The sequence below is a fragment of the Notolepis coatsorum genome, assembly GCF_963971535.1.
Source record: "Notolepis coatsorum genome assembly, chromosome: 20".
NCBI classification, from domain to species: domain Eukaryota; kingdom Metazoa; phylum Chordata; class Actinopteri; order Aulopiformes; family Paralepididae; genus Notolepis; species Notolepis coatsorum.
Window position 1 is genome coordinate 74,766,869 of NC_140184.1, and position 13,668 is coordinate 74,780,536.

Here is a 13,668-nt window from a genome sequence, read left to right on the forward strand (position 1 = left end):
GCTAATGTTAAAACTTGTCAGCTCAGTTTTGTCTATTTTTCTGTGTGTGTGTGTGTGCGCGTGTGTCTGTCATACCTTCACAGGACAAAGCCCACTGACTGCATCTGTCTTCATGGTAGCAGTGGACCAGGTGGTGGTCAATGATGGAGTCTCAACGTTCACTGAAGCAGTCAATGCCATGTTCATGATCTATTATGCCCTCAACATCGACTATCCTGTAGAGCTGGGTGCAACAATGGAGTTTCTTCAAAGGTAATTGTATATTTTTTTCATCTTTTTATTCATTTACCAGCATAATGAACTTTTAATCATAAAGTCCTTGTAGCAGTTTGAGAGTGAATCAATGCAGTGCAGAAGGCAGGGCATGAGTGACAGAGCCCATTCTTTCAAACATTCATTGAGAACAGCACACACATAGGCTATAGCAGTATCACGGTATGCAGCCAAGGCCCACCAATGTGAGAATGAACGGAATTGTGTAAATGTACACCATTTGATAACGATGTCAATCCTTTTATGTACCACTCCTCTACAGATGCATGTTCAAGATAAATCCGGACAAGGGCTCAAAAGTCCACAAACAAGGCAATAAGAAGTGTCTCGCAGTCAATCCCAAGGTCCTGTCACTCATATCGAAGATATCAGAGCATGACTGGCTGTAATGACTGGTGAGTTTGCTGTTAATTCATTTGATTACTTGTGATTTATTTCATGTCCCTTTTTTCAAAACTAGTTGGCAGGTGATCGGATCAACCTCTATTCAGGTAAATCTAATTCTTTCCACCAAAAGGTCGGGAGTAAAGCGAATACAGTTTCCACAGGAAAAAAAACCTTCAGTGCTGTTCTTTGCTCTTCCAATTAAGAAACTCATTTCATTTCAGATATAACTAATGTTAATAGCAGCATCTACGCTAACCTCCGCCATTGGTGTTTTGAAATGAACAGTTGCTTCTCACTGTTGTCACACCTAAACCACCTCTTCTCGTAGATTACAAACTTCTCTCTATGGAGATTTGACAGAATGATGTGGGCAGTGAAACGTGAGCTCACAAGATCAGAATGGTCTCATGTCCAAATTCTGAAGATTTGGACATCAATCTGATGCAATTTCTTCTTTATTTCTCCATGAGGTTGATTGAAATAGTATTTCTGTTTGTGTGTATTACAGAGAATCCAGAGCCATCAGGACTAAAATGAAGCGAAACAAGATACAGCAGCACTGGAAGAAAGAGGATGAATAACATTCTTGTTTTCAGTTCAGTTAATTTTTATATTGGACACATGACAATGGTCATAAATCGCAAGTTTTACCAGCTGCTGTTGCAGCATTGTCCGAAAAGGGCTAGGGAGAAGCACTATATAGCTTGCCGGGCCTACGCCTGAAGACTACCTTTTTTTATACACATATATACCTGCACATATTCATACATGATACATATTCATACATGATGTTTATAGCATTGTTCTGTATATACTGTATACATACACATATACACACACGCATATATATTTATCCCATAAATACTGTATCATATTATAAATAATAAGCTGTACACCAACTGGGGTGCTCTTTGCCATGGATATGTATGTATGTGTGTGTATGTATATATATATATATATATATATCCATACACACATGGCAAAGAGCACCCCATAGTTGGTATACACAGCTTATTTACAATATGATTAATAAATTAGTGTTGGCATGTATATAAAGTGATATACAGTACATATACACATTATAGTATATTATGGTTGAGCACTTTGGTTCCGCACGGACGTTTACACTGTTATAGAATAAACCGCTGCCAGCAGGCAGCAGCCCAGCACTGACCATCACCAACCGTAACTTAGGGGTTAGAGTTAGAGGTGGTCTAGGTCTGGTTAGGGGTTAGAGTCAGAGGTGGTCTAGGTCTGGTTAATAGAGGCCATAACCAGACCTAGACCACCTCTAACTCTAACCCCTAACCAGACCTAGACCACCTCTAACTCTAACCACTAACCAGACCTCTTCCATGTGGCACTTTAACAGTACACTGACCTCAGAATGTATGTTTTTATGCAAGCAGATTGCAATCAGTGTGTACTACTAGTACTACTGTATTTAGTTTACAGTATCATGTTGTTATAGAATAAACCGCTGCCAGCAGCAGCCCAGCACTGACCAATGACCATCACCAAACTTAACTTAGGTGTTAGAGTCAGAGCCTAGGTGGTCTAGGTCTGGTTAGGGGTTAGAGTCAGAGGTGGTCTAGGTCTGGTTAATAGAGGCCATAACCAGACCTAGACCACCTCTAACTCTAACCCCTAACCAGACCTAGACCACCTCTAACTCTAACCACTAACCAGACTTCTTCCATGTGGCACTTTAACAGTACACTGACCTCAGAATGTATGTTTTTATGCAAGCAGATTGCAATCAGTGTGTACTACTAGTACTACTGTATTTAGTTTACAGTATCATGTTGTTATAGAATAAACCGCTGCCAGCAGCAGCCCAGCACTGACCAATGACCATCACCAAACTTAACTTAGGTGTTAGAGTCAGAGCCTAGGTGGTCTAGGTCTGGTTAGGGGTTAGAGTCAGAGGTGGTCTAGGTCTGGTTAATAGAGGCCATAACCAGACCTAGACCACCTCTAACTCTAACCCCTAACCAGACCTAGACCACCTCTAACGCTAACCACTAACCAGACTTCTTCCATGTGGCACTTTAACAGTACACTGACCTCAGAATGTATGTTTTTATGCAAGCAGATTGCAATCAGTGTGTACTACTAGTACTACTGTATTTAGTTTACAGTATCATGTTGTTATAGAATAAACCGCTGCCAGCAGCAGCCCAGCACTGACCAATGACCATCACCAAACTTAACTTAGGTGTTAGAGTCAGAGCCTAGGTGGTCTAGGTCTGGTTAGGGGTTAGAGTCAGAGGTGGTCTAGGTCTGGTTAATAGAGGCCATAACCAGACCTAGACCACCTCTAACTCTAACCCCTAACCAGACCTAGACCACCTCTAACTCTAACCACTAACCAGACCTCTTCCATGTGGCACTTTAACAGTACACTGACCTCAGAATGTATGTTTTTATGCAAGCAGATTACAATCAGTGTGTACTACTGTGTTTAGTTTACAGTATCATGTTGTTATAGAATAAACCGCTGCCAGCAGCAGCCCAGCACTGACCAATGACCATCACCAAACTTAACTTAGGGGCTAGAGTAAGAGCCTAGGTGGTCTAGGTCTGGTTAGGGGTTAGAGTCAGAGAGGTGGTCTTGGTCTGGTTAGGGGTTAGAGTCAGAGGTGGTCTAGGTCTGGTTAATAGAGGCCATAAACAGACCTCTAGACCATCTCTAACTCTAACCCCTAACCAAACCTAGACCACCTCTAAATCTAACCCCTAACCAGACCTTCCATCACCATGTGGCACTTTACACAACAACCTCAAAATGTGATTTATCATTTTATGTTTATGCAAGCAGATTGCAATCAGATTGCTACTGTGTGTACTATACACTATTGTACTGTACTATTATCTACTCAAGTTCAACTATGTGTTTGTTTGTTTACAAAACACAGTATCCTGTTAGTGTTGTTGACACTGTTACACTGGCTGCTGTTACTGTTATTTAATATTTTCAAATAAATCGCTGCCAGGTGAGCAAGGCCAGACATAATGTGACTGTCTTATTAAGTTATTTCTCCATTCACAGATCGACAGTGAGTGCTGCACCCTTCCTGTTTATTACTTGTGCCGCCGACTCAGATTCCCCTAGGTTAAAAAATAAATACGCAATTTAAATCAGAATATGTTCCATGTTGACTATTTCTGACTTCTGCCAAGTTTTTTTCCATTGACTAAAAATAGACAAAAATGTCATCCGTTTACTAAAATGCTCAGACATTTTAGTTGACTAAAACTGACTAAACAAAAAAAATAAATGAAAATGACTAAATATGATAAACGAAAAAGGAGCACTTGACACATTACTAAGACTAAAACTAAAATGAAAATAGCTGCCAAAATGAACACTGGTTTACAGTGACATTCCACATAAATGTTGTGATTTCCATATAAAATGTTGTGCTAATAAATACCGCTCTCCTTCGAGACACCACCGCCGACTCATCTCTCAGCACTATACAATATTATGCTAGATATAGTCGTTTCCTTTTCACCATTGGCAGATTATCATCCATATTGGAGAATAGAGCTTTTAAATGCTTATTTCTACTTTTGACACATTAACTGTACTGACTTTTACAAGGTATATCAACTGTATATATCAACTGTATGTACTCCAAATATACTGAGAAGAGTGCTTGCTTGTGGGTTGTTGAACTGGAGTGCAGCTGAGACCATGCAAAATGAATACTTAACCCATTTAGACATAAAACGCCTGCTAAAAACTCCTATTAAAACCTATGCAATTAGGGTTTTTTGGAAAGATTTTCAGAATTGTCAGTTAATAAAACCTTTTATATCAGCCTCTGGAGCAGATTGAAACATGAAATGAAAACCGATAGATTAGAACTTGGGCTTTTATTTGAACATCATTCATTTTCCCTAATGTGCATTGACATTTAAAAAAGAAAAATGTCTTGTCCAGATACTTTTAAAGGGATTTCAAATAATAGGTAATTTGAATGTAATTTTGAATTTGTATACAGCAGTTGGGCTGTAAAAATACAGAGAATATATAGCAAATATCTGTAAAAAAATATTCACTGCTGAACTTTGTGTTCTGTCACTTAATTGAAGGAGTTTGATTGTAATCATTTTGGAAAAACCTGTAGAATAACAGTGTTTCACTGCTGAACTTAAGTTATGTCACTTAATTGAAGGTGTTTCATCATAAATGTAGGAAAAACCTGTGAAATAACAGTGTTTCACTGCTGAACTTTAAGTTATGTCACTTAATTGAAGGTGTTTCATCATAAATGTAGGAAAAACCTGCCAAATAACAGCGTTTCACTGCTGAACGAAGTTCTGTCACTTAATTGAAGGAGTTTGATTGTAATAATTATGGGGAAACCTGTAAAATAACAGTGTTTCACTGCTGAACTTAAGTTATGTCACTTAATTGAAGGTGTTTCATCGTAAATGTAGGAAAAACCTGTGAAATAACAGTGTTTCACTGCTGAACTTTAAGTTCTGTCACTTAATTGAAGGAGTTTGATCGTAATAATTTAGGAAAATACTGTCAAATGACAGTATTTCACTGCTGAACTTTAAGTTCTGTCACTTAATTGAAGGTGTTTCATCATAAATGTAAGAAAAACCTGCCAAATAACAGCGTTTCACTGCTGAACAAAGTTCTGTCACTTAATTGAAGGAGTTTGATTGTAATAATTATGGGGAAACCTGTAAAATAACAGTGTTTCACTGCTGAACTTAAGTTATGTCACTTAATTGAAGGTGTTTCATCGTAAATGTAGGAAAAACCTGTGAAATAACAGTGTTTCACTGCTGAACTTTAAGTTCCGTCACTTAATTGAAGGAGTTTGATCGTAATAATTTAGGAAAATACTGTCAAATGACAGTATTTCACTGCTGAACTTTAAGTTCTGTCACTTAATTGAAGGTGTTTCATCATAAATGTAGGAAAAACCTGCCAAATAACAGCGTTTCACTGCTGAACGAAGTTCTGTCACTTAATTGAAGGAGTTTGATTGTAATAATTATGGGGAAACCTGTAAAATAACAGTGTTTCACTGCTGAACTTAAGTTATGTCACTTAATTGAAGGTGTTTCATGGTAAATGTAGGAAAAACCTGTGAAATAACAGTGTTTCACTGCTGAACTTTAAGTTCTGTCACTTAATTGAAGGAGTTTGATCGTAATAATTTAGGAAAATACTGTCAAATGACAGTATTTCACTGCTGAACTTTTAGTTATGTCACTTAATTGAAGGTGTTTCATCATAAATGTAGGAAAAACCTGTGAAATAACAGTGTTTCACTGCTGAACTTTAAGTTCTGTCACTTTATTGAAGGAGTTTGATCGTATTTTTTTTAAATACTGAAAGTTGCCTTATTTTCACATTCAGTAAAATGATGAGTATCTTATGTGTTTTTACATACAATTCAATGTAATTTAACATTCAACACAATTAAGCAAATACATGTATTTAAAAATAATTACCTGTAGAATAACTGAAGGTTTTTACTGTTTTTTAATTATATTATTCTCTTTTTTAACATTATTTAACATTACATTTAAAGTTTAACAGCAAAAAAACAGAAAGTTGCCTTATTTTCACATACAGTAAAATGATGTATATTCTAGGTGTTTTACATGTAATTTAACATTCAAGACAATTAAGCAATGGAATAATCCTGTAAAAAAAAGATAATTTCTTATTAAATCAATCTACAGATTACAACCTTTATTTAATGGTGAATATTTGTATTAAAGGTTATTTACTGTATTTTTATGGAATTTCCTGTATTTTTATGGCATTTACACTTAAAGTAGAAAAACAAAAGTAATCTGTAAAATAATACATTGAAAGTCCCGTAAAAATACATTTTTTTTAAGAGTGTGTCTTATCACATCCGTTGTTATCATTATCAACGTGTGGTTGTTTTTCGACGCAGCACCCTTCCGTGCTGTGCTCTCCACGTTAGATTCTGTTTTGTCTGCCAGCTTATGCTGTGGTACTTATGATTTTGTTGTTGTAGTTGAAGCCAAGTAAAGCCTTTTTCCAACTACACCCCGTTGTGTCCTGCCTGTCTATCTCTCTCGTTCCTGTTATTGCGCCTGGGTCCACACCACCAACAACGAATCCTTACAATTATACCCGGTAACCAATCGAACAAAACTAATAAAGGCATTCATATTCCAGCTTGGTTATAATGACACACCAACGCCAAACAGTGGTCAACGAACGGTCTTTATTAGTATTTTGAGCTGTCCAGGCAGAATTGCAGCAATGGTCTTAGGGAGCCGTTGATATCTGACATCACCGTGTACAAGTCCGCCAGCCTTTTATTTATCCCATAACACAGGTTGTGTCTTCTTGGTTCGACAGCGCCTCCGTGAACAATCTCACTTGTGGAGTTTCTCAGAGTTCACTCGGGTTAGTCCATTATTTCACATCCCATGGGGGGTGTTTCATTACCATATGGATAATCATGGTCGAGCATTGACGGTAAGAACAAATGGTATTTATCAATCCGGAGTGTGCGTAGGATTGATAAATCCCGATATTTCTGTGCGTACACATATTCTAAATTCCGTGCGTAGGAACGGATATATAGAACACTTTCTACGCAACGTTGATAAATGAGGGCCCAGGTGCTGCTGCGTTAAAGTGCACATCTTCAATACCTATCTGTATTATTTAAAAGCACAGTGCACCTCAGAGATGGCAGTGGACATGTATGACAGGACAAAAGCCATATGTAATGGCCTTGGGATTGAGGAACATACTACCAGCCAAAGGAGGAAGCAGAAAAGGATGGACGAGTATGTAGTTGAGTCATATTGTGGCACAAGCTCAGACCTCAGCTCAGGAGATCAGCTGAGACAGAGACTGGTATCCAGTCCTCGCCAGAAGGCTGGAGCAGGTTCTCATGAGTTGGATAACAACTTATGAGAGGCATACAGGCATGTTATCCAGCCTCAGACCAGTTTCTCTCAGTGGAATTGCTGCAACCCCTCGCCACACATTACAATATCCAACTATTGCCAGAGGAGATCACAGTTGCAAAGTGTTTCCTGGTCAGGACAGGCAGAGCTGCAGTCCTTACTATCCAAAGTGTCTTTTCCCTCCTGGATGATAATAATAATAAAAATAATAATAATAATAATAATAATAATAATAATAATAATAATAATAATAATAATAATAATAATAATAATAATAATAATAATAATAATAATAATAATAATAATAATAATAATAATAATAATAATAATAATAATAATAATAATAATAATAATAATAATAATAATAATAATAATAATAATAATAATGCATTTTATTTATAAGGCGCCTTTCAGGACACTAAACAATCGGTGAATGAAAGAATTATATAGGATCAAATGAAAACTACTTACTAAAATGGATGTTTAAAAGTACTAAAAACCAACAAAAAATACCAAACACTAACAAACATTCAGCACAGACAATGGGGATGCTGACATCGAAAAAAATAAAAGTTTAAAAATTAAAAATTAAAACAATTTTTAATTTTTTTTTAGCTCCGGAGTTAGGAGGAAAACATCCGGGGCTAAAGCCCCGAAAGCCCAGGGCTAACAACACCACTGGTAAAACCTATTATCCAGGGATAAACAGTAAGGCTGCATGCCCACAGGAGATCTATCTTTCTTAAGATATTACTTTATTGATCCCCTTGGGGAAATGCAGGCGTTGTAGCGGCTTGGGGGAAGGGAGGTACAGGTATGGGCAGGGTAATACTAAAAATACATAAATATAGGCAATACAATTATAATAAAAAATAAAACAGTTAACAATATATTTAACTATTTAAGAATATGAGAAAGTAAACAGTGCAATCACAGGTGCAAATTAAATGGTATATTAGTTATATTATATATTACAATAAATATGGGCAATGAGGAATTAGAATCTGAATGAGTAAAGTAAAGTAAACAGTATACAGTACAGGTGACGTATACACAGTGTCATAATCACGGCAAGAGCCTTCCTCACTCTTCCTCATCCTCCCCCACATTCACGACGGAAGCCTCACTCACCCCTTATCCTCTCACATATATGGGCAGCATCCGTTCCCCGGATTCACACGCTGCCAGCTCTTCACTCAACACGGCTGTCACTCATCCCCGCATCAACATGATGGTACTCCAGCTGGCAGATCCTGTTCCATCTTCGTGGGATTGTTAAACTACCTTCCTAGGTACGAAGACTGAACCTAAGCCTTGCAAACCTGTACTCGTTGATATTCCTTGACCTAACCTTTGTGCTCCATGTGCCCAGGACCTCCGCTCCAGTGTCCCTCCTACCTGGACATCCCGTGCTGGTGCTGCACAAGGTGTGCTCCTGCTCTCACCCACGACACAGCCCTGTGTCTACCTGCCTCGTGCTGCACAAGGAGTGTGTCGTATATTCTGGTTCAGTACTCTGGTTCGACCACCGGTCTGGTGCAGGTGTAGTGCAGAAGAATTTGGGTCCACACAAGCCAATTGGAGTGGTATACTAGAGCTTTTATTTAAAAGAGTCCCTGAAGGTGGTAATCGTTGAAGCTCTCTGAAATATCATAATACACACTCTCTCTGGATGGTTGTTTACAAAATCATTATTTCAGCAGGTATGGTCCTCGTTTGGCATTTTGCATAGTCATCATTGGCATGGCAGAGCATCAGAGGGCCTTCATCAGCGTTCAATTCTGGTCATTTCTCTTCGTCTTCATCATCTCCATCTGGCCTCATCTGCCTTGCGTCTGTTGTGTGTGTGTGTGTTCCCCCGGGCACAGACATTTAAACCTTTTCAGACCTGCGCCCCCCTGCATGAAGGACGCCCACCCTCAACCAATCAAAACACTCCTGAGGCCGTCTCTGGCCTCTGTCCGAAAGAAGATCCTCCCTCTAGTAATTTCTCTAATATTATAGTTTTCTAATTAAAGCCTTTTTGGTATCTTAAAAACTACATAATACTTTCTAGTTTATCCAAATCTCCTATTTCAGCCTTTACAAAATGTTCCTAGTACGTTTTAAACATGATTTATCCTAATTGAGTCCTTAATTTAATATAAGAAGTATTTGAGTATTCCAATCTGTTGCTTACTTTATTTGTGTAGGCTAAACTACTTTTGCAGTCTGTTTTAAGTTCTAAACACACTATTTTGTTTAACTTGGTTTTCCCGCTAGTAATAGTCTTAAATATTAGTTCTAAATTAACTAGAATCTTATTTCTTTAACAATGATATGGTTCTCCCATTTTATTAATGTTTTTAGTGGGTATGCCAGCGTTTGATCCAATATTCAATATTCTCTTTGTCTCCCAAAAATGGAGGGAAAATCTACATGTGGCTTCTAGCAGTGTCTGTTTCTTATTCTCGTTTGAGGCTGGTCATAAACCCCTCTTCCCAGTACGTTCCTATAGCAACCTTACTTATCAATCACACTCTATCGTGGTCAGGCTGACAGAACCAATCCAAAGTGGTTCCACAATCTGTTTTTAACATCTACTCTAAGTTTCTAAAGTGAGTGTCCTGTTTACTTTAGACAAACTGATCGGTCCTTCAGGGCTTTCCCAACTAATTCTACTCAAGGTCTGTATCTGACCGTATCTGTATCTGTGTAACATATTTGCATGGAGTATTAGATTGTACGATTACGGATACCAAAAGTGCTCCTGCTCTCACCCACGACACAGCCCTGTGTCTACCTGCCTCGTGCTGCACAAGGAGTGCACCTGTCCTAACCCTTAAACTTTGTTTAATTGTGCATCCCAGACACCGCTGTGAGCCGGTCGCATGGAGCTAGCCTTCCTCACCAGATAGTTCACTTTAACTAGGGAGCTAGCCTTCCTCACCAGCTAGTTCACTTTAACTACAGAGCTAGCCTTCCTCACCAGCTAGTTCACTTTAACTAGGGAGCTATAGCCTTCCTCACCAGCTAGTTCACTTTAACTAGGGAGCTAGCCTTCCTCACCAGCTAGTTCACTTTAACTACGGAGCTAGCCTTCCTCACCAGCTAGTTCACTTTAACTACAGAGCTAGCCTTCCTCACCAGCTAGTTCACTTTAACTAGGGAGCTATAGCCTTCCTCACCAGCTAGTTCACTTTAACTAGGGAGCTAGCCTTCCTCACCAGCTAGTTCACTTTAACTACGGAGCTAGCCTTCCTCACCAGCTAGTTCACTTTAACTACAGAGCTAGCCTTCCTCACCAGCTAGTTCACTTTAACTAGGGAGCTAGCCTTCCTCACCAGCTAGTTCACTTTAACTACAGAGCTAGCCTTCCTCACCAGCTAGTTCACTTTAACTAGGGAGCTAGCCTTCCTCACCAGCTAGTTCACTTTAACTAGGGAGCTAGCCTTCCTCACCAGCTAGTTCACTTTAACTAGGGAGCTAGCCTTCCTCACCAGCTAGTTCACTTTAACTACGGAGCTAGCCTTCCTCACCAGCTAGTTCACTTTAACTACGGAGCTAGCCTTCCTCACCAGCTAGTTCACTTTAACTACGGAGCTAGCCTTCCTCACCAGCTAGTTCACTTTAACTATGGAGCTAGCCTTCCTCACCAGCTAGTTCACTTTAACTACGGAGCTAGCCTTCCTCACCAGCTAGTTCACTTTAACTAGGGAGCTAGCCTTCCTCACCAGCTAGTTCACTTTAACTGGGGAGCTAGCCTTCCTCACCAGCTAGTTCACTTTAACTAGGGAGCTAGCCTTCCTCACCAGCTAGTTCACTTTAACTACGGAGCTAGCCTTCCTCACCAGCTAGTTAACTTTGTTTGTGGTCAAATCTAAATCTAAATATAATCTGTTCAAAATTCTAATTTTATAAATAATAATTAAAATGTGATAAAACCCCATCTTGGTTGTTTTTGAGACTTGTCTAAGTAAGTGTACGGAGCGCTGGAAGTAAAAGACTATCCAATAGTCACCTAGCAACGGCAGCAGTCGTGATCAGCGGTTTTGATCGCTGTTCCCTGAAGCGCCCGCAGCTGTGTGCCGACGCGCTGCCTATCCCACCCGTACCTCCGCTCGCCACTAATTGGCAGAGCTGACTCATCATCTGTTGCGATGTTATTAAAGTGTGACATTTCAGCTGGAAAATTATGCTACATCCACTGAGATGATTGGGGGAAAAAGAGCTAACAGGCGCTAACACCTCCGCGGGAACCTGGAGCGCAGTATATGCCACCATTAGCAAATCATCCAGCCCACTAACAGGATGCTAATAAGCAACACACACACACATTCTGCAGTGATCCATCCACAGGCAGAGACGGTATTAGCTGACGTACAAGTGGACAGGGTCACGGCTGTTAATTAGACGACAGCGGCTGCAGGCTAGCTGCCACCTGTGACACTCGGCCTGCTAATGACACCTGCATTATTCATCTGCCCCATGCGAGCTCTACCATCCACAGCGGATGAGAGGACTTATCTACACGGCTGGCAGCCGGGACAAGCCGTCGGTGGGTCGGAGATGTGCTTTAAGAGCGGGCGGAGAGGTAAGGCAGAGGGGTAAGTAGCTGCCTCACAGGACGTAATGAGCTCCAGCTGGATCTGACCTTGCCCCCGCCAAAAAGAAGAGTCCACGGTGAATACATAATTCATAACGACATTAGTCATTTGTTCCTCACTTTGTAAGCTCAGAGAGAGAGGCACTTTAACACTGCTTATGATGCTCTCTTTTTACTGAATGTTGGGAGAAAAAGATTTCAAACTCTCATCAATATTATTATTCTAGGTGTTGCTGCACCATTAGCTTTGTGATTATGTTTATTGTGTATTTATTTGTGTATTTATTATGTATTATTAAATATTATGTCCATAGCTCTGTGTTAAATATATAAACAGCTTTGACTAGTTAACTAGTGTACAGCTACAGCTCAGACACTAGGGCGACAGTCTTAACAGTGTTCTTAAAACAACGGCCAAGGCCCAGGGCAGTTTGACTTGGATATGACACGACCAAGGTTCTTTTCTAATTAATCTGGACTCCCAGTTCTTGTGTGAGACACGACAAAGACCCTAAACCCATCTTTTGTTTTCATTTTCTCATCTTTGTTAATTTTTGTTTACCTTTCTTGTCATATCTTTTCATCTTTTGACGTCATGTCAACTTTGTACTTAATTGTAAGAGCTCTCTCTCACTTTCTGGTTAGACACTTGTGTGTCTCTGATTATAAACTGATCATACTCTTTCTGTGGCCACGGAATCAGATAATAAACATATATGTTCTATTTTTTATACAATTTGACTCATCTGAATTTCTACAGTTTTCACTCTTTGGCTCATATAAAATATTCCACAGCAGCGTCTTGTTCACGGTTTCTTCACTAAAGAGTTGTGTAAAACTGGGTTGTAATTTCCACCAGGGAGGGGGGCTGAGAAGACGTTTTGAAAATACTACTACGTTGCTAGTATTCTCTGCCGCCCTCACAGGCTCAGGAGGTGGAGCAGTCGTCTGGTAGTCGGAAGCTTCCCGGTTAGATTCCCACTCCTCCGGGGCAGCGTGTATCGTGTGTCCTTGAGCAAAAACGTAACCCCTAATTTCTCCCGATGAGCAGGATGGCACCTTGCATGGAGCACCTACGGGAGACTGCAATTAGAAACTGGCCCCTGTAAATGTCCAAACCCAACCCTCTCCAATGTACAGTTTCTTCCCCCTCAAATGTATATACTCTCTTTTTAGACTATTTTTGTATCACAAACAGTACTGTATTTTTGTAGATCTGGTATGCCATAAATGTATAGATGTAGCAGTACTGTCTATCTGTATGTCATGTATGTCATATATGTTATGATGAATAAAACATGGGGGACCCTGATGTAAACAAGACGAAAGTCTTTCTCTGGTCTGCATCCCCTTAACAATTGTATGTATTGAGCCGTACTGTATTGTACCCATTCTGCAATCTGTTAATAACATTTTCAATCAATCAATCAAATCCACCGTTGGTGTGTGAATGTGTGAGTGAATGGGTCAAATGTGAGTAACAAAATTGT